The sequence below is a fragment of the Saccopteryx bilineata genome, chromosome 4 (genome assembly GCF_036850765.1).
Source record: "Saccopteryx bilineata isolate mSacBil1 chromosome 4, mSacBil1_pri_phased_curated, whole genome shotgun sequence".
NCBI classification, from domain to species: domain Eukaryota; kingdom Metazoa; phylum Chordata; class Mammalia; order Chiroptera; family Emballonuridae; genus Saccopteryx; species Saccopteryx bilineata.
The window spans coordinates 124,989,503-125,014,894 of NC_089493.1; the positions used below are offsets into that span (position 1 = coordinate 124,989,503).

Consider the following 25,392-nt stretch of genomic DNA (forward strand, 5'->3'; position numbering starts at 1 on the left):
ATAACAACTGACACAACAGAAATACAAAATATTGTAAGAAAATACTATGAAGAACTGTATGCCAAAAAACTAGACAATTTAGATGAAATGGACAATTTCCTTGAATCATATAATCTTCCAAAAATCAATCTGGAAGAATCAGAAAACCTAAACAGACCAATTACAACAAATGAGATTGAAACAGCTATCGAAAAACTCCCAAAAAAGAAAAGTCCTGGGCCTGATGGCTTCACAAGTGAATTCTACCAAATATTCAAAGAAGAACTAACTCCTATCCTTCTCAAGCTATTTCAAAAAATTCAAGAGGAAGGAAGACTTCCAAACTCCTTTTATGAGGCGAGCATAATTCTGATTCCAAAACCAGGCAAGGACAACACACAAAAAAAGAAAATTATAGGCCAATATCCCTGATGAACTTAGATGCAAAAATCCTCAATAAAATATTAGCAAACCGGATCCAGCAATACATGAAAAAAATCATACACCATGATCAAGTAGGATTTATTTCTGGGAGGCAAGGCTGGTACAATATTCTCAAATCAATCAATGTGATTCAGCACATAAACAAAAGGAAGGAGAAAAACCACATGATAATTTCAATAGATGCAGAAAAAGCATTTGATAAAGTCCAGCACCCATTCATGATCAAAACTCTCAGCAAAGTGGGAATACAGGGAACATACCTAAACATGATAAAGGCCATCTATGACAAACCCACAGCCAACATCATACTCAATGGGAAAAAAATTAAAAGCAATCCCCTTAAGATCAGGAACAAGGCAGGGGTGTCCCCTTTCACCACTCTTATTCAACATAGTTCTGGAAGTCCTCGCCACAGCAATCAGACATGAAAAAGAAATAAAAGGCATCCAAATTGGAAAAGAAGAAGTAAAACTATCATTATTTGCAGATGACATGATATTGTATATAGAAAACCCTAAAGTCTCAGTCAAAAAACTACTAGACCTGATAAAAGAATTTGGCAAGGTGGCAGGATATAAAATCAATACTCAGAAATCAGAGGCATTTTTATACACTAATAATGAACTGTCAGAAAGAGAAATCAGGGAAGCAATCCCCTTTACCATTGCAACCAAAAAAATAAAGTACCTAGAAATAAATCTAACCAAGGAGATTAAAGACTTGTACTCGGAAAATTATAAAACATTGATAAAAGAAATCAGGGAAGATATGAATAAGTGGAGGCATATACCGTGCTCATGGTTAGGAAGAATAAACATCATTAAAATGTCTATATTACCCAAAGCAATTTATAAATTTAATGCAATACCAATGAAAATACCAATGACTTACTTCAAAGACATAGAACACATATTCCAAAAATTTATATGGAACCAAAAAAGAACACGAATAGCCTCAGCAATCCTGAAAAGGAAGAAAAAAGCGGGAGGTATCACACTTCCAGATATCAAGTTATATTATAAGGCCATTGTACTCAAAACAGCATGGTACTGGCATAAGAACAGGCACATAGATCAAGGGAACAGAACAGAGAACTCAGAAATAAACCCACAGCTCTATGGACAACTGGTATTTGACAAAGGAGGTAAGACAATACAATGGAGTAAAGACAGCCTCTTTAACAAATGGTGTTGGGAAAACTGGACAGCTACCTGCAAAAAAATGAAACTAGACCACCAACTTATACCACTCACAAAAAAAAAGTCAAAATGGATAAAAGACTTGAATATAAGCCGTGAAACCATAAGCATCTTAGAAGAAAACATAGGCAGTAAGCTCTCTGACATCTGTCGCAGCAATATATTTGCTGATTTGTCTCCACAGGCAAGTGAAATAAAAGACAGGATAAACAAATGGGACTTTATCAAACTAAAAAGCTTCTGCACAGCTAAAGACAATAAGAACAGAATAAAAAGACAAACTATACAATGGGAGAATATATTTGACATAGCGTCTGATAATGGGTTAATAACCAAAATTTATAAAGAACTTGTAAATCTCAACACCAGGAAGACAAACAATCCAATCCAAAAATGGGCAAAAGAAATGAATAGACACTTCTCCAAAGAGGACATACAGATGGCCAATAGGCATATGAAAAAATGCTCAACATCACTAATCATTAGAGAAATGCAAATTAAAACCATAATGAGATATCACCTCACACCAGTCAGAATGGCGCTCATCAACAAAACAACACAGAATAAGTGCTGGCGAGGATGTGGAGAAAAGGGAACCCTCCTGCACTGCTGGTGGGAATGCAGACTGGTGCAGCCACTGTGGAAAACAGTATGGAGATTCCTCAAGAAATTAAAAATCGAACTGCCTTTTGACCCAGCTATACCACTTTTAGGAATATACCCCAAGAATACCATAGCACTGTTTGAAAAGAAGAAATGCACCCTCATGTTTATGGCAGCATTGTTCACAATAGCAAAGATTTGGAAACAGCCCAAGTGTCCATCAGAGGACGAGTGGATTAAAAAGCTTTGGTATATATATACTATGGAATACTACTCAGCCATAAGAAATGATGACATCGGATCTTTTACAACAACATGGATGGGCCTTGATAACATTATACTGAGTGAAAGAAGTAAATCAGAAAAAACTAAGAACTATATGTTTCCATACATAGGTGGGACATAAAGATGAGACTCAGAGACATGAACAATAGTGTGGGGGTTACAGGGTGGGGGGGAGGAGAGGGAGGGGGTTGGGGGGAGGGGAGGGCACAAAAATCATGGCTTTTCAGCATTTGCCATATTCCCCCCTTAATCTACAGACAGACAGCAAATATTTACGTATGGTGTTCCCACTATAAAGACTGCTGTCTTAGGGACAAATGCTGATAAACTATTTCAGCAGTTCCTCCTTCTTCAAAGACTTATATGTAAACATAGAGCTCCATGTTTCATAGGACATACTCAAGCTCACTCCATGCTCCCTGGAGCTTTAGCACAAGGGAATGCCCCCCCCCCTTTTTTTTAGTATTTTTTCTTTTATTTATTTATTTTTTTGTATATTTCTGAGGATGGGGATGGGGAGGCAGTCAGACAGACTCCTGCATGTGCCTGACTGGGATCCACCTGGCATGCCTACCGGGGGGAATGCTCTGCCCATCTGGGATGTTGCTCTGTTACAACCGGAGCCATTCTAGCTACTGGGGCGGAGGCCATGGGGCCATCCTTAGAGTCCAGGGTGGATTTGCTCCGATGGAGCCTTGGCTGCGGGCGGGAGGAGAGAGACCAAGAGGAAGGAGAGGGGGAGGAGTGGAGAGGTAGATGGGCGCTTCTCCTGTGTGCTCTGGCCGGGAATCGAACCCGGGAATCCTGCACACCAGGCCAATGACTCCGACGGGTCTACCATATCATGCTTTTTACTAAAAAAAAAAAAAAAATACATTTCTTTTGAATGCTGATGAACAGGAGACACCAAATCTTTTTTTTCTGCAAACTACTACCTTCTTTATTAGATCTAGCTAATAACACTGTTCTGTCTTTTTTCCAAATAGCTCCAGATATATGGAAAAGATTTATATAGGCGGAAGGGGATCCTCAAACCCCTCAGCGAGATCTTCTGAGAATGGCTTTTAAGATACCTAGAGGCAGAAAAAGCCCAATAGAGATCAGGGGAACTACCAGCTTTTAGGATACACCCTTAAAGGCTCCAACACCCCAAAGGGTCTCATAGGATGCCATCTGGGTCCTGCTTCAATAGTGGAAAGGAAGGTCATTGAGCTAAAGCCTGCCAGGCTTACATGCCTCTGCTGTGAGGAAACAGGGACACTGGAAGGTGGGCTTCCCCCTTGCTCCTCTAAGGGAGGGTTCAGTCTCTTCCAGCCCTGCTCCAGCCACCTATGACCTAACCTTGCCCAGAAAGCTGGGGTTTGCCACTGAAGGCTGAAGGTGCCCAGGGCCGTCGGCCCCATCTACGACACTGTGGACGAGCCTAGGGTATTTCTTCCAAGAAGCAGGTAAACTGATCTCATTCGCACAAGGGCCACTTAATTATGTTTTGCCTGAATAGTCAGGTTTTTTATTCTTCCCTCAAAGATCTCTGTTGTGGGTGTTGATAGTCCTATTTTCTGCTGCTTTGCTTAATATATAGTGTTTCCTTTATCCCTCCTACCTCAATGCCCCACTCATATTTCAGGCTGGGACCTACTCTTAATTTAGAGCTCTCTTTCCTCCTTTTGCCAACTTGTATTATGAATTTACCTTTGCCACCCAGCTTAGTGTATCCCAAGGTTCTCTTTACCAGGCCACAGTCACAGAGCTCCAGGGAAAAGCAACCTGGTCTCAACTCTCCAGGCAGAGATAGAACAGAAGCTCCATATCCACGCATGCTGCAAATGGCTTTTTCCAGTCTGCCTGAATCATTGCCAGCTAGAAGCAGCGGTCATTGGGACTTGGACATGAGGTGCAAAGTATAGAATGGTGACAACAATTCCAGTGCCATGTGGACTTTTCCTGTGGGGAACTTTCCTGGACTCCTGCTCCCTGTGACAGCTCCTAACAGACTGAACTGTGGTTGGGTTGCATTTTTCAGGGATTTGGCATGGTGATGGGGCCAACTTGGACTTGGGGAACATGTTAAGGACACTACTCATTTATGGATTCTTGCTGTATTGGCCAAGAGTTTGCTTAAAGGCTGTTAATCACTGTAAAAAAAATAGAGGACTGGATGAAGAAGATGGGGCACATATACACCATGGTATATTATTCAGCTAGGAGAAATGGTGACATCGGATCACTTACAGCGGAATGGTGGAGTCTTGGTAGCATTGTGTGGGGTGAAATAAGCGAATCAGAAAAAAACAGGAACTGCAGGATTCCATACATTGGTGGGACATAAAAGCGAGACTAAGAGGCATGAACAGGAGTGTGGTGGCTATGGGGGGTGGGGGGAGGGAAGGAGGGAGAGGGGGAAGGGGAGGGATACAGAGAGAACTGGATGGAGGGTGGCAGAGGACGATCTCTCTTCGGGTGATGGGTATGCAACAGAACTAAATGACAAGATAACCTGGAAATGTTTTCTTTGAATGTATGTACCCTGATTTATTGATGTCACCCCATTAAAATAAAAATTTATTTATTAAAAAAAAAAAAGGAGAGAGAGACGGGGAAAATAAAAATACATATTAACCATATTTTTAAATAAATAAAAATATTATGTACTATTAATGTTAAAATTGCACATATGAAACCAAACTTGGTGTCATTAGAGAAAAGTGTAAAGTTGGGTTTTTGTGGGCGCTTCAGAAGTTGGGGTCCAGGGTGTACACCCGCCATTAAATCCACTTTTGGTCAGGATCCAAAATTCCTCGATAGGACTGAAATGGACACTGGAACAACATTAATGCATACCAGGATGAAAGGCCACAGAGAGCTTTGCTTGCCCTGGCATTCAGAAGACACACCAGACACATACAGGATGTGGGACACCTGAGTAACAGCACAAGTGAAAGAGTTGGGGTTTCAGTTGACAGGAAGTCTCATATGAGTCAATGGTGGGAGGTAGCAGCCAGCCAAGCTGGCCACTGTGGCCTCGACAGTGGAAGTACAATGAGCAAAGGAGGGAGAAAAGACTCCCGAGGCGGCTTGCACCCAGGAAGCGGGATTCAGGAGCAGGAACCCCAGAGTTATGCGAAGTGAATCACCATCACTGGCAGCTTGCAGGCTCCCAGGCAGGGCTGCTACGTGGGAGGGCTGCGCGTGCTGTTGGGGCTGTATCACTCTTCTCCTCCTTTATCATTATCAAAGTGCATCGGTGTATTTTGGAGCAATTATAAATCCTTCTTGACTCTTGTGACTTTTGCCTTACCTGCTTTGGGAATACACTTACTTACTCCATTCTGAATTTATATTAATGTAACTTGAGTGAATGGAGAGATTCCCTGTGACCCAGTCTCTGCCTGAAGTCACATTCAAAGAAGCACAATCTAGCAAGCCGAAGAAAGTCAATGACGGTCAGTATCACCGCACATCTCAAAGAGAAGAAAAAGGGTGATGTCCCCTTTCTCTTCTCTATCTCATTCCCTTGTTCTTCAGTTCTTCTCTGGAATCTTTCACTCCACGCCACCCCTGAACCCTCTGACATGATATCAACCTGGCATGCCCTTTGCTCTTGTCCCCCCACATCCCCACTCTACAGGGCACTCCCTCCTTTTCCTCCCCTTTTCCCTTATTTTTTTTTAGTCTTCTTTCCACTTTACTCCTGACCCAAATTTCTCCCTACAAAGAAGATTCCAGAACTGATTCAGCAAGCCAGGATACCCCCCGTTCCCATCCAGTCTCCCCAGTGCTGTTCGTCCCTCCCAGGAACTGGAATGGCCAGGTTAGAATCATTCTTAGGGCGCTGGATGGGGAGACACTGGTTAGGCCAGGACCATGTTTTTGGTGATGGTGGTGTGGGTGGCAAACATAACGAAGGGAGGAAGATGGGAGGGAGGCTGGGAACACTCTGCTAACGAGTTCGTCCTCACTGTGTTCACACATGGTCACCGTGGGTGGAATAGCCTGGCCACACATGCCTGCGGGCCTCACCACAGATTGCCATGTGTGACAGCTACTTGCTGTGAACAGCAGCAAGTCGTGACTCTTCTTCACCCTCAAGGTCCCCACTACTGTGCATAGTACATTTCCACGACCTTGGCCTCCTCCTCTTTGCAGAGTTGACTTTTGAATCTTTAATATGCCCCCTGAGGTATATTGGGAGAAGGCAGATTATGGAAGAGACAGCACTCACCACATTTTTCATGTGCTCCACCATTCTTTCTTCCTCTTGTGCAGCTAGGTAGGGACTCCGTGCTTGTTCTGACAATAGGCTGAGACTGTTAAGAGCTGATATGCCTCCTCCTTCCCTCTTTGCTGTGGTGACATTGAAGATCCTGCGTTCCCAATGGCATGCAAAGTAGGAAAGGGTCTCCCAATTTGCACTATACCCTATAGGAACAAGAAATAAACTTCCATTATACCAATTCACCGAGAGTTCAATGTTGTTACATCCATGTAGCCTGGCCTATCCCAGTGAATACCCAGCACATCAGAATTAACTGAATAATTAACTGAGTTCTTTAACATGATGGAAGAAAAAGCTGTCTCTGGAGCCACCCAGGGCAGCAGAGTGACGCTTCCTTCACTGTCATCATCATCTAGCACAGAGGGCACTTCCTGTTTGATAATACCTCACGTGGGCTCCTTTGTCCCCTACTGACTCTGCCAGTCACCATCCCACACAGTCAAGTGGGCACAGTTTTAGATGTTTGCCAAGAACACATCCTTACATCTGCAAAGGAGTGTCTGCGGGAGGGAGAACATTCTAACAGAATAATCACAGGTGAAATGGACTGTCTTAGAAGGTGATAAACTCTTTGTCTCTAAAGTGAGCAACTGAGGATTGGATGGGATGGCAGCCCTGATGGTGGAGAAGCTGAATTGGGGGGAGCACAGTAATCTGCAGGGTGTTTAAGTCCCATCCAACCCTAAGAGTCCCCAGCACAGAGTCTAATAAATTTTTTTTGAAAGTAGATGAACAAATACATTTTGGTCACTAAGGAAGAAAAGGACTTACAGAATAAAATAACCTGGTTTCATCAACAAAGAATTACAATGCTGACATTATCCTTTCTTAAAGGTATAGTCTCATGATATCAATATTCTTAGCTCTCCTGGGGTGGACAAAAAGTGAAAAATGGTGACAGAGGCATGGGAAGCCATGAGGAGGGCTAAGCTGAGGGAAGAAGGGGTCACAGCTCTGATACAGACTGAAATCACGATAAGGACGGGCCAATGCTTTCAAGCATGAAGCTCCCGTCACCCCCCAACATCCTGAGTGCTCAGAGATCACTCAATCTGTGCTTATTGTCACATATCATTATATATCCCTTAACGTATTATTGCAGCCTCAGGAGGGAAGGAGCAGCCATCCTTGTTGTATAGAAGGGCAGGGAGGTGGTTGGAGTTATTTTCCCCAAGATCACATAGCAAGTGAAGGGGAGATCCAAGACTAGAACCCAGACCCTTTGACACAAACTGACCGATTTCAAAATAAAAGAGTGTGTGTATCCTGGCACCTGGCACTAGAAGCAGGGACTGAAGTCAGTTGACACACTCCTTGGTTCCTGAGGAACTCTCACTCTGCGTGTGACCTTGGGTGGGGCTGCTGCAGGGAGAGGGAAGCTCTGAACTGCTTACAGGCAAGAAAGGTTTTCTTGGGAAAGCAATTGGGGGTGGAGGACGGGCAGAGTCCTGGAGTGCAGGCCCCAACTCCTTTGTCTGACCCATCTGGAAATGGGAGGAAAGATGGTGTTCACTTTGCAGAACTTCAGGGAGGACCCCGTCAAAGGATTGGGTGAGATGGTCTAAAAACCCCGAAAGAAAGCCTGGTTCCTGTTTAGAGTAGGAATGCATTCAGCCGCAAGTGACAGGGAAGAGGCCACGGTGGGCTTACAGCCGGGCCTTTATATTGATCAGGGCAGGGGTCCAGGTAGGCTGAGGTGGCACAGGCATGCCGCTGAAGTCCTGGTCTCTTTCTGTTCTTCCGTTCTAATGTCCTCCTCACCAGGTGACCTCATCAGCACAGGTGGCTGCTGCACATCCAGGCCTTGTGTTCGAGTTCCAGGCAGGAGAGGGGAGAAGGCGTAAGGGTCAGCGCCCAGATGAGGAATGCAAAAGTTGTGTTAGCGATGCTGACATGGGCCAGATCTATCATCCAGTGGCCGGCCTGCAGGTCCATGGGGCGCTGGCCAGCCCCGTGAGCCTTCGTCTCCCACACGAACGTGAACAAAGCTGGGGTTCTGATGGAGAAGAAGGAAGAGCTGGGATCCATGGTGGGCGGCAGCCAGCAGCACCGCCACGGCTCTGTTACTGAGACCGGCACGGATTCAGTGATCTTTTAAATTCAGCTTCTGGATTTGAGTGAAAGTCGATTGGGTTGCCTCATCCTTTGCAGAAAAGATGAAGCCACAGTATCCTACTGTCAGAATGGGAAACTGAGGCAAGCTGAGGGAAAAAAGAGGGTGAGCACTACTGCAGGTCTGAGGTCAAGACAGAGGTTCAGTGCCCACCCCTATCCCATTGGTCCAATTTCATCAGCTGGTTCACTCAGCCTGCTCACAGGGGCTGGGGCAGTGGAATCTGAGGAGCTCATTTCTAGCGCTGTGTTTGCGTGATCTCCACCCAAAGATGTCTAGTCACAGACTTCCTTCTGACTCCTGGCAACAGAGAGAAAACAAAACCACTGCAGCTTCATTGCTGAAAAACACAGAGCAGACACATTTGCCTAACAAGCCTCAACGGGGAGCTTTCCTTCTGGGAGGAAACGCTAAGTACTGCAGTCCAAGGCTAGGCGGTCAGACGGCTGGACTCCCAGTGAGACATCCAGGGAGAAGGAAACACTGCCCGGGGTCAGGAGCCCATGTCCCTGACCACTGACAGGTAGGCCAGCATAGTGGGTCCACCTAAAAAACCTGAGGCCTTCGCCAGCCCCCCAATGCCACAAGCCTCTGTAGCCAACTCTGGTTTCACAGAATCTGTGTGATTTTCCCCCTTTTTCTTGTTTTCTGTTATTAATTTCAGCTATTGATTAATTTCCATTTCATACTTTCTTTTTTGTGTGCTGGTTGTCTAATTTCTTTTCTTTTCTTTTCTTTTCTTTTCTTTTCTTTTTTTTTTTTTTGTATTTTTTTTTTCTTCTCCGAAGCTGGAAACGGGGAGAGACAGTCAGACAGACTCCCGCATGCGCCGGATCGGGATCCACCCAGCACGCCCACCAGGGGCAACGCTCTGCCCACCAGGGGGCGACGCTCTGCCCCTCCTGGGCATCGCTCTGCCGCGACCAGAGCCACTCCAGCGCCTGGGGCAGAGGCCAAGGAGCCATCCCCAGCGCCCGGGCCATCCTCGCTCCAATGGAGCCTCGGCTGCGGAAGGGGAAGAGAGAGAGGGGCCATTCTTTTCTATGTCCCCAGCCCTCCATTAGCAGCTAAGCAGAACCAAGTGCAGTTAGGTCTTGCTTCCTCCTTGGGGGCTCTTTTGCTTTCTCAGTGTGATATGCTTTGCAAACATTGTCCTTCCCTTCCTCTTCCTTCCAATTCACCTAACTAAGAGAGGAAGGAGGGGGGCAGTGGAGAAGCAAATGGGCTCCTCTCCCATGTGCCCTGGCCGGGAATCAAACCCGGGTCCCCCGCACGCCAGGCCGACGATCCACTGCTGAGCCAACCGGCCAGGGCCTGGTTGTCTAATTTCTTATGATGTATATTTAACTCTTTTATTTGCAGGCTTTCTTCTTTAATAATGAATGCATTCTGGGCCATACATTTTTCCCCCGTTGAGCTTTTCTCAGGATCCCATAGGTTTTGAAATAAAAATGTCCCCTTTTTTAAATCTGTTTTTAGATGATTTTTAATTTTGGTTTTAATATTTCCTTTGATCTGGGGTTATCTAGAATAGTTATTCATTTCCAAGTAGTTAAGAGTGCTTTCTGACACATTCTTATTATATCTATATATATATTTAAAATTGTTGGATTATAGTAATAGATTGTGGCCTATAAAATAAATATCTAATTTTAAATTAAAAAAATATTTTTCTCTGTGCCCAAGTATGTGGTCACACTTTAGACAGACTCTCTGGGGAGGGAGGGCTGAGCTGGTCAGACTGACGCAGAAAAGAGTGGAGTTCCGAAACGTCCTTGTTCCGCAGACAAGTCGTCTAGCTTCAGATCTTGCTTCCATTCCCTTCTAGCCATGTGTTTGTCCAAAGACAAAATGCAGACCTCTTCTGTGCCTCACTTTCTGTCTTTAAAGTGGGAGTAATAATAATGTCCACCTCTCCACATTGCCGTGAAGATTACGTGAGGTCAGGTAGGTAAGCATGCCTAAGGTGGTGCCTGGCACAGATCAAGCACTCGTGAGATGGAAATGTGACTCTTTTTGTTATTGTTCTGTTGCTTTGCAGAAAGGGAGGAACCTTTCCTGTCTGTGTCCTAACTTACCCCTACTCCATCACTGTGGTTGCAGCTTATTGCAAGGGCTGGAATAACACAAAAATGAATGGATGAGTCCTCCCTGGGAGGGGAGATGCCTGAAACCCAAAGGGAAGGGGCACTTGCTCAAGGAAATAGCAACTTGGTGGCAAAGCCAGGCTTCAAACCCAGATCTAAACTGCAAGTTCCCTCTGTCCCCACCCTCTGCTAGCAGCCACTCTAGTTTCTATCTTGAAAGAAAAGACAATTGACCGAAGGTTAGCCTCTGTGCTACTGGGAGGGCTGGAAGTTCTGGTGGGGTGGCCACTTCTGAGGTTTGTCATGTTACACCTCCGCCACATGGGAAGGGTGACTCTGAGGTCAGGAAGTTCCAAGTGAAGGCTATCGAAAGAAAGCTGGATGCTTTGGGAATTGCTGTTTCTTTGCTCAGTGAGGGCAAGGGGACAAGCTGGGATTGATCTGGGCAAGGGGTCCTCCAAAGCACCCTGGGGGATATCTTCAACCCTCTGGGCCTCAATCTTTCATCCCAGTCTGCCTTGCTTACCTCGCCCTGAGACCGGCCCTGGCAAAGGGAGGTCCTCCCAGGAACCCTGTCTGCGTCTCTCCAGCAGGTCCTCTCAGTAGCACACCTCATGTTACCGATGGGCTCCTGGAAACCAGAGGGACTGGGGTGACAGCCTGGGTTGTACTGTGGGGGCCTAATTAAGAAGTAAGGCAAAGTGGGATGTGGTGCTGGCTATGCCTGTCTACCAACATCTGAGAGGGGCTGGCAGTGCGCCAGGGCACAGAGAGCTCAAAGGCATGAAACCTTCTCTGTGGCCAGAGGCCAGGGAGGAGAGGAAATTGCAGGACTGAATTAGAAGGTGGAAGGTGGCTGAGCTATCTGATTAGGGCTATTGATCTTGGGAGCAAGTGACCATGTCTTGGCCAAGGACTCCCTCTACCCTTAAGCATCACATAACCATGCTGTACACGAACCATGTGTGGAAAGGGTGCCCATAACAAGTATAGTAGCACATGGTAAACACATGCGAAGACATGTCTGGGCAGCAGGTCTCTGACCTCAGACACAAAGACATCCTCTGGGGTAGGCTGCCACCAGGCAAGGCTTGGGATTAGATGCTGATTCTAGTTGCTTCTTTAGGCAAGATTAAAAAACAACAACTCTATGGACACTCATGATTATTGTAAAATTAATTAAGTCAACAAATCCAAAAGTGCCTTATATAAATAAGAACACATAAAAAAGAAAGCTATGGCACGTAGAACTTAATTAGAAGGTGCTAGCTGATTCTTTTCTATGGCCCCAGCCCTCTATTAGCAGCTAAGCAGAACCAAGTGCAGTTAGGTCTTGCTTCCTCCTTGGGGGCTCTTTTGCTTTCTCAGTGTGATATGCTTTGCAAACATTGTCCTTCCCTTCCTCTTCCTTCCAATTCACCTAACTAAGAGAGGAAGGAGGGGGGCAGTGGAGAAGCAAATGGGCTCCTCTCCCATGTGCCCTGGCCGGGAATCGAACCCGGGTCCCCTAGGTTCTGGGATATGAGCTGAGTAACACAACGATCACAGTCCATGAGGGGAGAAACCTGAACAAATAGATAGGTACAAAGCTCAGCATGGTGGTCAGGAGTTGTCACAGAGAAACAGGTGGGCTCAATAGGCACAAGGCAAAGTGACCTTGAGCAACAAGCCCAGGAACAGTTCCGGGAAAGTTCAGTTTGCTAGAAGGGGATGCTTGAGGCAGACCTTGATGAAGGAGCAAGAATAAGGAACAAAATCTTCACAGGGAGCCTGAGCAGAAGGAACATTAGGCACCAGGGCACGGAAGTGTAGAACCTGCCCACAGGAGGGCATTGGTGAACCATGGCAGCCTAAATCCCAAATTTTGATTATAGGTGCAGATTGGAAGCCTTCGGAGCTCAGAAAAGTCAATGGCCCTAACAAGTATACACGTGGTTAAGGTATACATGCATTAAGTGAACGCATCTCAGTGTCAACCCAGAGTGGGGCCCGGGTGGTTTGCCTGGTGAGTAGTGGGCACAGTGGGGAAAGCACAAGGTTTGAAGTAGGCAGTCCTGGCTTTTAATTCAGGCCCTGGCCCTTCCTAGCTCTGTGATCTTCGGGTCATTATGAACCTCTCTGAGCCTCAGTTTCATCATCTCCAAAATAGAGACGGGTGACCCGAGCATTTTCTTGGAAATCTTTGTCCTTGTTTGCAAGGACTAGCCAGAAATTGGGCTGGGTAGGTAGACAGAGGCCAATTTATACTGAACATGGCACTGGGGAGATTCAGGGAAAAGTTGTGATCTCAGCCCTTGTAAAGTCCACAGTGCAGAGAAAACCAAGAAAGTAGCCAATTGCAATGCATTCTGGCCTGAGTTAAGACCAAACGAGGCCAGGACATGTAGAAGACCAGAGGAGAAGCCCTCGGCCCAGCCTGGGAAGTCAAAGTTTTCTTGGAAGCACTGTATGAAGAACTGGGAGCCTTCCTGACAGACAAGTGGAAGTCAGCAAGACAAAGAAGGGAACGAAGGGAGTGGGAGGCAGAGGGAACAGAGTGGGCAAAAATACAGAGCTGCAGGCAAAGAGCAGTTCTATGCAACTAAGGCACAGAGTCTGAAATGGGGAGTGATAAGGCTACAGAAGGTAGACAGTGAACTTGAACTCTGTGTTAGGGAACTTGGGACTTGGTCGTGTATGCAGTAGGGAGCTACTTATGATTGAGAAGCACAAGAGAGAGGATTAATTAGGCTCTGTCACCAGTATGGTGTCTGTGAGTGGGCCAAGGGAGGCAGGTTGCAGAGTCCTAGATGCCAACATGAAAGGTCTTAGGTCAAGCCCATCATATAGCAACTCTGGAGTGCCGCTGAGCTTGCTTCCCAGGCCAGGCAGGACATGTTCCCCACACAGTGCCCCCGCCCCAGCAGGGGTGGGCCCAGGCCGCGAGCACTCCCTTGCAAGGCCAGCTTATCAGGGCAGCTCTCTGAGGGGATGCCCTCTTCTAGCCCTGGTGGTCTCGGGGCTGCTCTAGCTGAGGCCCACTGGGCTGCAAGGGACAGCTTTCTGCTCAACCAGCTGATGACCTTGTGAGAAGGATAGGGTGGTATTTCACAAAACCCTAGGGTGAAAAATTCAGCCATGCCCCTGAGGAACTAGAATCAGGAACCACACAGTAATGCATGTGGCTCTTCTCTCCCCTGAAGTTGCTCTTCCTCTTTCTCCTCTTTGTCCTCTGGGCAGCTCTCTATTGTAGGGAGCACACAGCTGGCGTGCCTCCCACTTCCCACCACCGGTTGTGACTCTCCATCCTGCTGCTCACCTGGGTGGGGGCAGAGTCTAACTGGCTCAGTACAGGTGCCACTTGGGCAGCCTCAGTACAAGAAAAGAGGTGTCTCCTACACAGCACTGTGGTAGCAGTTAGGCATGAGCAAAGCAAGGACTATAGGCCAGTCACAGAAGGTCACGAGGGCAGAAAGACCCGGGTGCCTAGCAATGGGCAAAACTGGGAAAACAAGGACCTTGCCACCCGGGGCTTGCTCTACTAGCACATTGCTGGTAATGCAGATTAGACCCCACTAGAGGGAGAAACAAACAAGAGGGCCGGAGAATAGCCTTTAGCATTCACCCCTAGAGATAACATTTAGGCCTCAGTTGTGTCTCAGCTCCAGGCCCAGAAAATCAGCAAAACCAGACTAGTGATGTCATAAGGACCAGCTGCCTTGACTAATCATGTCCTGCCCTGGCACCAAGCTATCAGTGGACACCAAGACCCTACAAGGACACAGCTGAGGAGCTCTCATTCATATTGACATCCTCAGCTGGGACCTCCCCTAAGATCTCCACCCAAAAAGCCCTTAGGATAGGGGACCCAGAGCATGCCCTGTGCCCCCCTTCTTTTTACTCCCAGACATGTTTTCCTTGCCTTTCTTTTCTTCCTAAACTCTAAGGGTGCCCATAAGACTTGCAGCCAGGAGTGCAATGGGTAGCAGCAGCTCATCCTAGGCTAATCCCCTGAACCTGTCTCCAACACCCAGTGGGCCAAAATAGCCTGCCTATGCTCATTTCTTCCCTATGCATTTCTAGAAGGGCGAAGCAGCCCCGCCTGAGCTCCCTCCTATTGCTGCTTCCATCCTAAGCCCTTCCTTGTTTCACTGTCCCCAGCTTTAATAAATGCACTCTCAAAACCACCTGGACTCCTGTTGAGAAATCTTTCCTTGTACAAAGTCAAGAACTCACATACTACCTGCTGGCCCTAGGCTGAGCTGCGCTGGGCCAGGTCCCCTTTCCAGGAACAGCATGGCTGCAGAATGTTGGGGGTAATTCTTAGGGAAGGGGTACTGGCACTCGATTGGCCCCCACAGGCTGTCTATTCTATGTAGGCCCTGGCCCTGGTGGAACAGGGTCAGCCCAACAGCGTTTGGGTGAGCCTGCCCTCCGAAATCCATAGGGACCTCCGTTTACTCTCCAGGAAAGGAGACGGATGGTGAGTGTGAAACAGTGGACGCTATTCGTGGGCAGGGAACTCAGGAGCCTGAGAGGGCCTTGTCTTTGGGGTGGTGAGTAGGGGCACTGGAGGTCTGGGCCTGTCTGCTGCAGGGCTGTGGAGCAGCTCCAGAGCCCAGGGGCTGGCTGGGAGGTGGTAGCTCTCAGAGGAGGCAGCTAAATGTCAGGGGCTGGAGGCCAAGCAGCAGGATTCAGTAGCCTGGCTTAGGAGGGCCCAGGAGGGACTTCAGGGTGGGTTCACAGTGTTCCTGGGTTTCAGATTCCTCTCCGACTTTGCATAGCACCAGCTTGAAAGACCAGAAGAAGCTATTTGGTTATCATTTTTTTTCCAAATGTGGAGGAATCTTTCCCTTTTCCCTTCTTACATGTTTCCAGAAGCTGGGCTTCCTGAGAGTTCTCATAAATCCGGGAGGTTCTGCAGCCATTTTCATATGGAAGGGCTGTCCTGTATAGCAGAGGAGATCAGCTGTGGCTGATAGGGGTCAGCGTGGGCTCCCAGGACAGGGGATGTCACAAATTGGTTAAGCATGCGACATCCACGCCACCCAATTCAACTCCAGCCCCTGTTACTTAACAGTCGAGATCTCAGGCAAATTGCTTAAACTTTCTCAAGTCTCAGATTTCTCACCTGTGAAATGGGAGAATGAAGGCCCAGTGAGGTCATCAGGATTTAATGAGACACCCAGAGAAAGGCTCAGTAATGTCAACAGTTTTGATTATTACTGCCTTTGCTTTGACATGCACTGAAGGGCTTCAGCGGAATCCTTTATGGTTAATTTGTTGCTTTTTAGAGCACAGTTATAGTGCATCCAATATGCCAGCCATCCTTGTTGCCTTCCCAATGTTTTCTAAACTCCCCTCTCCTGTCCCCAATATCACCACCTCTAGGATTTCAGGGACTCTTTTCTCCTCAATTAACATCCCTTGTGAGGGCTGCCTGGCCAAGTCCTGGTAATTCCTCAGGTGCAGCTCAGACCCACCCTCCTTCATTATAGCAGTCGACCTGAGGAGAAATTCACCTGTTCCTCCCCTACCCCCAAGCAGGCGTCCCCAAACTAAGGCCCGGCTCGCGGGCCGCAATGCGGCCCCCTGAGGCCATTTATCCAGCCCCCACTGCACTTCTGAAAGGGGCACCTCTTTCATTGGTGGTCAGTGAGAGGACCACTGTATTTGGCAGCCCTCCAGTGGTCTGAGGGACAGTGAACTGGCCCCCTGTGTAAAAAGTTTGGAGACCCCTGGTAGAGTTTCAGCGCAGCTCTGTTAGAGACAGCATCATTCAATGTGCCACAGTGTACCCTGTTACACCAGGTCACTGTGTACCACTAACTGTGTGACTTTGGCTTGTTTGTGCCTCGGTCCTCAGTTTACTTACGTGCCACATGGAGCTAATACAGAGAGTATTTTTTTCATAGGGCTATTGTGAGAAGAAGTGAGCTGAGACATACACAGCTCAGACAATGTAACCTGGAGCCTAGGAAGGGCTCGCTGAAGTTGGATATTTTTATAACATAATCTTCAGTAACATGACTTTTAATGGCTGTGTGGTCTTCTATTGTGTGAGCAGCTCATAATTTATTTAACTAGCCCCTCATTGTTGGGCATTTAGGCTGTTTTCAATCTTTCCCTTTTATAAATAATCCTGTAGTGAACATCTCATATATAAATCTTTCTGTTTATCTCTGATGGCTTCCTTAGAAGAACTCCCCAAATCTTGCTTGGCTTAGAACAAAGTCCTGTCCCCCAGACTTTCCAATGATGCCCTTTGAAATAAAAGTAAAGCCTATTTTCCATCAGAGAAAGAAACACATGGAACGTGTTAACCAAGAGGTGCTTTGGGAGGAAGGTAGAAATTGGTTCAAGATGGGTTTGCGTCCATTTCAGGATGTCTGACACGGAGTCAGTTGTAAAGCTCCCCTCAGGCCCCCTTCCCCAAGGAGAGATTGAGTTTGATCCTGAGGGACCACTGATTCCTCTCTTTGAGGGAATTCTAAGGGGCTTTGATGTTCTCAGTGTCGCCAGAGAGGCAAGACAGATCAATAATTGAAGCCAGGGTTTGTGAACAATACAGGACTCCTCCAGCCAGTAGGGGGCGATATCGCCTGTCTCTATCCACCAGTTGGGAATTAATAGATTTCTTGCTAACAAGGAATTCCTCTGTTGTCTTTAAACTTTAGCTTACACTTTATATATTTCTCCTGCATGCTTTCTTTTTTTCCTCCCAGCTTTACCTTTCCAGATTCACTTTAGGTTGTCATTTATCTATCCATTCATTCAAAAGCAACCTATTGCCTGCTTCTTCTAGGACAGACATGAAGTATGCGCCTCAGTTTCCTTGTAGGTACATGAAGATTGTTTTCAAAGACTTTCTACACTGGCACACTTGCTTTGGAAGCCTCATCTCACACATACTAAACATATTGAAATTCACCCATATTCCATCTTAAGTATATTTTTTTTCTGTTAAAAAGGATTGCTTTTTATAACTTCGCTTTTGAAATGACTTGGCTGCAAGTATTCATTTGATTTATGGTTGGCTTTGATGTCTCAGTGATTATGGGGGTACGCTAGAATTCTTGCAAAGTGAGAAAACCTAACCTGTACACCATTTTCAGATATAATGAAAATTTTATGAATTTTTATGAATACTAAATGAAACCATTAATGAGGTTGATGTCGTATTTTGTTTTTGTAGAGGTTTCATTAAAATTTTATTAATTTCTATTGCAGAGTTTTTTCCCTTCAGGTTTTGGATCCAATAATTTTGTTTTCAGCCCCACAGGTTTTCCTGGGTCTCTGGTGAGCCCTCTGGCTTACGGTGCCCAGCAGCTGCAGAGCCCTGCCGGGCACGGAGGCCGGGAGCGAGAGGCTCAGCACAGTCTTTACAGAGTGCCCAGGTCACTGAGTGACAGATGGGCAAACTACTGTCATCAGTTACAGTATTATCAGGGCACAGGGAAATGTCATCTCCCCTAAAGCTACCCGGGGCAGGGGAAGTCAGTGAGGGCTTTAGAGATCAGACACTGCCCAGCCAGAAGGTGAATAGTGAGCAGTTTTCTCAGCCATCATGAGGGGAAGGGCATTGCCGAACGAGGAAACAACATGCACAGAGGGGCTGGCCCAGGAGAGAACCTGCCAGCGAACAGGCTGGCTGACCACTCAGCTCTGCCACACTGACCTCCCTGCCCTTGTTGCTCAGGCCAGCTGCACTGTCATTACCTGAGAGTCTGTCACCTGGGAGTGTGTCGGCAATGCGGAGTTTCAGCACCCCACCCCACCCCTCGCTCTCCTGAATCAGAACCTTCATTTTCACAGACTCCTGGGAGATTTCCACGGACCCGCAAGGTCTGAGAGGCAGGTTGTAGTTCCCGCTGGACCAGGCATAGGCCTCCTGCGGGGATTAGGGTTGCAGCAGTGGAGGAGGGTGGGGAGATGGTTGGCAGCCTGAGCAAGAGCAGCAGTTGGTCTGCAAGTTGTTGTTAAGTTTGGCCCAAAAGTCTGTCTCTGGGGGCCCAGCTTAACCTTTGCTTAGAGTGCTGGGGCGTCTCCATATAGAGACTCTTCAATCCATGGGACCCACATTGTCCTTTCCACTAGCTTCCCCTCCAGACAATCTGTCTGGCCTGCTGGTTCCCTGACCCAGCACACCGTCAATTACCTAATAGACTGTAGTCTGTGTGCGTAACTTATTCCTGAGAGTAATTGATCAGGTTAGGATGAGCAAGGGGAAATACCAATACCAAGAAGAGAAGGGAGAGGAGGCATCAGTAGGCTGGGGAAGGGAACCTGCTGCAGTCAGCTTATTAGATGTATCTCCAAGGCAGCTCTTTTCACAGAAGGGTCCACTATGCTCTTGATGGCTGACCACCTGCTTCCCTGTCTCCAGTTGTGGTTGGGCTTTCTGATGAGTGAGGGGTAGTAGAAAGAGCTCTAGACAGAGCAAGAGATCTTGACTTCTAGGCCAGGTGATCTTTGGCAAATCACTTCTCTCTGGATCTTAGTTTTATCAACTGTAAAATAAGGAGGATGGGATCTGGTTTCCTTTTTTTTAAAGTTTTATTTAGAAAATTAACACAGTGACATTGATCAGTAAGAGTATGTAGGTTTCAGGTAAACATTTCTATAGTATTTGAACTGTTTATTATGTTGAATACCCAACACCCAAAGTCAAATCATTTTCCATCACCTTATATATCTGTGTTTCCAAACACAGCTTATATCAGAATCACCAGAGAAATTTTTTTAAAATGTAGATTCCAAGGTGGCATCTCCACAACCCTGATACAGTCACTCCTCCTGTTGCTGACATGCTGGTCTGTCAGGCACTGCTGGGTTGGGAAGTTAAGCTCAGAGCTCCTACCCAGATCTAACATCTTCAGATTGTCGATGAGAATGGATTTTCCCATAACCTCTTGCAGAGTATTAATACAGTTCTGTGGGAAAGAAGACAAGAAAGGCAGGAGACCTATCTTCTACTCTCGGTTCTGTGGTTAATTCATTACCTAATATCATTTTCTCCCTGAGCCTTACCTAACTCACCTATGCAGACGGTGACAATGTCACTGGGCTTTCATCAATGTGCTTTGTCACTTAGTGCCTTGAAAGGTGGAAAAGTACAGCTGGCCAGTGCTCACCTACTCAAAGATTTTGCTTTTGTATGTCTGGGGTAGCTCAGGATGGTTTTAAAGGCTACCAGGAAATTCCTAAGATCAGCCAGTGTTGTAAACAGTGACTGTCCAAAGGCATTGCTGAATGGGACTGGGCAGCATCCAGTTCTGGGAGACCACTGCCAGATTGGCAGGAGGTATGGACTGCAGAGACCCCTGGCAGATCCTAACTCACCCTTTGGCCCCCAAGTGAGTCTAGACACAACCTACCAGTGGGACACCCCACTGCGTCGCACCCGAACAAACGGGTTTGAACCCCACGTTCAAACCTGCGGCTGTCCCTGACAGGGTAACCTTGGGCAAGTCATAGGAGCAACCTGAGTCTGTTTCTTTGTCTATAAAATGAAATCAAAAGTAACTCCATCCTCCAGCCCAGTTGGGAGGATTAACTGGAACAACTTGAAGCCTATGCTCTTGAGTGGTCATGCTCTGTGAAAACTGTTCACCCCTTCCCAGCTGCCCTCCAGCCACCTGCACTGGGACCAGTGGGAACCAGTCTGGATGAATGTTAACATCTGTCACTGTAACAGAAGTAGGGCTTGGAGAGGGTCTGCTGCCACATTGGGCCAGTGAGCTGGCAATGAAACAGACCCCTGGCTCTCAGTGCAGCGGTGTAGATGGTTATTTCTGGAATCACTCCACTTTGGACAGCCAGCTGCCTTGCCCAGAACTTTTATGTTTTCTCTACTCTTTTGGAACCTTGCTTGATACCTGAGCTGGTCAGCAGGGGCCTGCATGCTGTAGCCAGAGAGACTGCAACCAATTCCAGTTAGTCTAAAATCTCTTACATCTGTCGCTGTCTCTCTAACCCTTTCCTTATCACCTGATCCCAAGTACCATAGCGTTGTTGACCTCCGCAGATGTGCTCTCCTCATAGCAGCCAGAGGGCTCCTTTTAAGAGAGAAATCAGATCATGTCATTAATTTTGACTGGCTTTCCATTCTCCTTGAATAAGATTCAAACTGGTGCATAAGGAACACCCTAGAATACCTTCTCATTTTCTCTCTCAGACCTCACACTTCTCCCTCTGCATTACGTGGGCCTGCACAAACTGGCCGTCTATTTCTCATCTCATGCCATTTCCCTATCCTTATGCTCTCTGAGGCAGAAAAATTGCTCTAAGTTCTCTTCACGTGTTTGTTACTTGTACTCCATCCCCGAGCCCTCTGCTGTTAGGCAGGGCATGTGTTTGCTTTCCCGACAGTGGAACATGCCACCTCCAGGTTTGGCCCCAAGTGTCCCAGGAGCTTTTTCTCTGTGCTCTTGGCTGCATGCAGAGAGTAAAATAGACAACTACAAGCAGACCTCAGGGGATGTAAAGCAACTAACTGGAAGGAGCTTGGATTTTGATAGCTGAGTGAAAGACCACCCACCCAATATCTGATTGGTTTTGACAAGAAGGAAGAGTAAACTTTCATTGTCTGAGATCACTGGGACTTGGGGTTGAGTGCTCTGGAAGCTAGAATCACTTCCCCTGATGAACTGCCTGTTCTTGGTCCCTGGAATAAGTGAAGATTCATCCTGTGTCTCCCATGGTGTTACCTCTCCTTGTAATGCTTTTCCAGTCATTTCTCCCATACCTGTCTCTTTAGCTTCTAGGTCTTCATTTAAAAGACACCACCCAACTGTTAGCCTATATCTGTGTTCATGTCTATGTTTTATAGTACTTTTTTCGACTTGGGTGTGTTTTTATTATTTGTTTTTCACTGTGTGTCCCCTAGAATGTAAGCTCCCAGGCCTGAATCAAGGCTGTCTTATTCTCCTTTGTATATCCTATGCCAAACAAAGTATCTGAAAAAAGTAGTGATTTAACAAGTATTAGCTGATGAATTAAATGAATGAATGAGCCAATTATGGATGATTCAGTTCAGTTCAGATATTTACTGGGCACCAACTTTGTGCAAGGCATTTACACACATAACAGGCATTCTCTATTCAATTACCAATAAATCCCTAGTGTGGAGGTGAGACTATTATCCACACTTTACACGTAAGGTCCGAGAGACACTGTTAGAAACCGAAACACAGATCCAATATGCACAGCATCCCCTGCCCCCCGATCACCATCATATTTCTGAAAGGTAGGTACTATTATCTTCAATTTACAAAAAGAAAAACTCAGGATCAGACAGACCAAGTCAATTTCCCAAGGTCGTGCAGCTAATGAGGTCATGGAGCTGGGAGTCAAACCCAGACTCAGGGGAGGGAGCAGAGGAGAATGGGAACACGCCTATCTTACTGTGCTGTTCTTCCTAAACTCTGACAGATTCATTAGAAATCCCCGAAGGAGCATGGGTAGAAATGAAGATGTGACATTTCTCCAGAGTCCTATGAGCTTGGTTTGCAGTGAGATTTTACTTTAATGTGGGATCCATTCTTCCCCACAATGCCCAGGATGAGGGGGCATCATTTTGTAGCCTGGGATGGCAGCCCCCCCATGGTGGCTGAGCTGGTTGGGCTGGCTTGCCACCATCACTTATGGGAGACACGGACACCCAGGTTCATCTGGGGAAAGCAGCCGGAGCTGTTGATAGGCAGAGAAAATCTGTGAGTAATTATGGCCAATGAAAGTATGAAGTGATGAATCCTGTTTGAGGTCTGGGCGAGCTGACGAGCCTGGCTCTCTGGACGCATTTGGAGATGGTGCAGCCCCTTCCGAAACCAGCAGTAAACTTTAATGGCTGCGAGTTTTGCCACTTGGCAGTCTACAGATTGGAGGGTGCATAGAACTCATGAATTCTCTGGGGCAGGAGCTAATTAGGGGGCAATTTTTCAATTATGGAACACTGAGCAAGCCTCTCCCCAGCTCCCCCATACTGTCCCTCAGTGTATTCACTCCATTTGTTTCTCTTCCTTTTTATTTCTTTTTTTTCCTGCTTAATTCCTTCACCCTTTTTCTTCCTTTATTTCTTAATCATGTAATGCTATGACAGCAATTATATGTCATTTGGAAGAGAAGATTGTCACGGAGCTTTTGTTTCCCTCTTGAAGCCCCAGCTCTTCTGTGGTGAGGGTCACATGTGATAAATCTTTAGTATGCTCACCACCCCTCCCCCACTCCCACCCGGGTTGGTGTGGCGACAAGAACACATTCTCCTGTAATGCCTAGGACACAGGGCTGCTGTGATTGAAACAACATTTGAAAAAAAAAAAGGCATAAAAAATGGAGCAGGATGGAGTTTAAAAGAGCCACAGTCCCGAGCTCTGGGCCCACCCACGTCATCCAGGTTGAGGCATTGGGACATTTGCTTTGGGAAATTTGGTCATTTCTCTGAGCTAATAAGTTAGCCTCAAAACCAGGAATGCAAAACAGAAATGAAGCAAAAAGGGGAAAAAAAGCCAAGGAAAAAAGCAGCACTCCACCAGAAATGGGAAAACTTAAATGACTTTGTTTAAATGTCATGAGACTCTCAAAACCCTGTTCTCATATGTATGCAAGTTAATTAAATGGAAAAATGTCAAATTAGTTGCTTAAAATATTAATGGCAGGAATTATCCCAGATTCTAGAGCAGGCAGAGCAGAGGAAACGAAACTTATAAGGCTTAATTAACCCTTTTCTTGATCGCCTTTCTCTTGCAAATTAGATCTTTCTTTTGTCTATGAAAAGCCCACTGACTGTTGGAGGGTTTTGTAGGTTTGGGGACCAGAACGCTCCGGTGGGTGTGCAGTCTGGGAGTCTCCCTGTGACACAGGACTCCTGAGTGGCATTCACTTCCATAGTGGCAGCTTTGTGTGAGGGATTTAAATCCCTGGTAATATGAATATACGAATGGTCTGTTCTGGAGTTTGGGGAATTTGCTATTTTTTTTCTCTTTTGGTATTTGAAGGGTATTTTGGTTTAAAGGGCCCATTAAAATGCAAAGTAGGAAGAGATTGCACAAAAAGGGGTGTCAATGTTCTATTCACCAAATGTTTAATCAATGCCAACGGGGTCCAAGTCTGTGCTGAGCAAAATGGTGAGAAAAGAGAGCATCGCATGCAGACTCCAGGGTTTTGAATCTGGAAGGGGGAGGCCACGGGGCCTCTCATCTAGTCCCATGTTAGCATATGGGAAACTGAAGCCCCTGTAGAACAAGGAACATTCCCAAATCCAGTAGTTATTGAGTGATGAGTCCAGCTCATTCATTCGTGTGACACAGTTCCTGCCTGTCTTCCCCAGGGACTTCCAAATATTAGGGAACAGCAGGAAAAATAGACACAAGACAGTGCCTGCCACACACCCAACCTTGCAGAAGGGAGGGAGGATGTGGGAAGAGGTATGGTAAGTGTCAGGGAGCCCTTACCTCCATTGACCAAAGAGCATTGACCATTCCCTGTGACAACCAACTGCGTAAGACACAGTTTCTCTCTGTTACAGTAAAGGCAGGCAGGCAGAGAAGGAAAATACTGTTTATTGAGACATTATGGCTAGTCACTGAGTAGACACACTCAAGATCATCTCTTATGATTTGATCATCAGTTCAGCCTAAGCAGATCAATACAAGCCCTGTTTTACAGGTTAAGAAAGTTGGAACACACCAAGCAAAGAGGGAGGCTGAGCCTAACCGGCAGGCACTTATAACCCTACAGTAGGCAGTGGGGCATCTGTGTACCAACAGCTGCAAATAAGCAACACAGATGTCAAGTAATGGAGGTAGAGCCCAATTCCCAAAAATGGTTTCCTTGGAAGGAAGGAGATCTTCTGAAATATTCTTTGGGGAAACCCTATAAATTTTTATACTTTTTTTTTTAACTAGTCATTGTGGCGAGCTGAATCATGGACCCCAAACACATCCCTATCCTAACCTCCAGCACATATGAATGTTACCTTATTTGGGAAAAGGGACTTTGCAGGTGTGAGCATCCTCAGAGAGGAAGACTGTCCTAGATCTGTCAGACGGACCCAACGTCATCACAAGGGTTCTCATAAGACAGCAGCAGGAGAGTTAAAGTGAGGAGTTGGAGATGTTGCAACAGAAATAGACATTGGTGTGATGTGCTTTGGAGATGAAGAGAGTGGTCATGAGCCAAGGAGGACAGGTGGCCACTGAAAGCTTAAAAAGGCAAGGCTACTCACAGGTTTCCCCCTGGAGCCTCCAGGAGGAGCCAGCCCTGCCCACACCTCCCTTGACTTTAGCCCAGTAAGACGGATTTTAGACGTTGACTTCCAGAACCATCTGAGAATAGACGTGTGTTGCTTTAAGTCACTCAGTTTGTGGCAATTTACTACAGCAGCAATAAGAAACTAATACAGTCAGTTATTGCTAAGTAATAAACCAT

At 46.5% G+C, this 25,392-nt stretch overlaps 1 pseudogene; it reads left to right on the forward strand.

Moving 5' to 3' along the window:
* Positions 1-25,392, forward strand: part of LOC136335537 (SCAN domain-containing protein 3-like) — a 457,801-nt pseudogene that overhangs the window by 184,807 nt on the left and 247,602 nt on the right.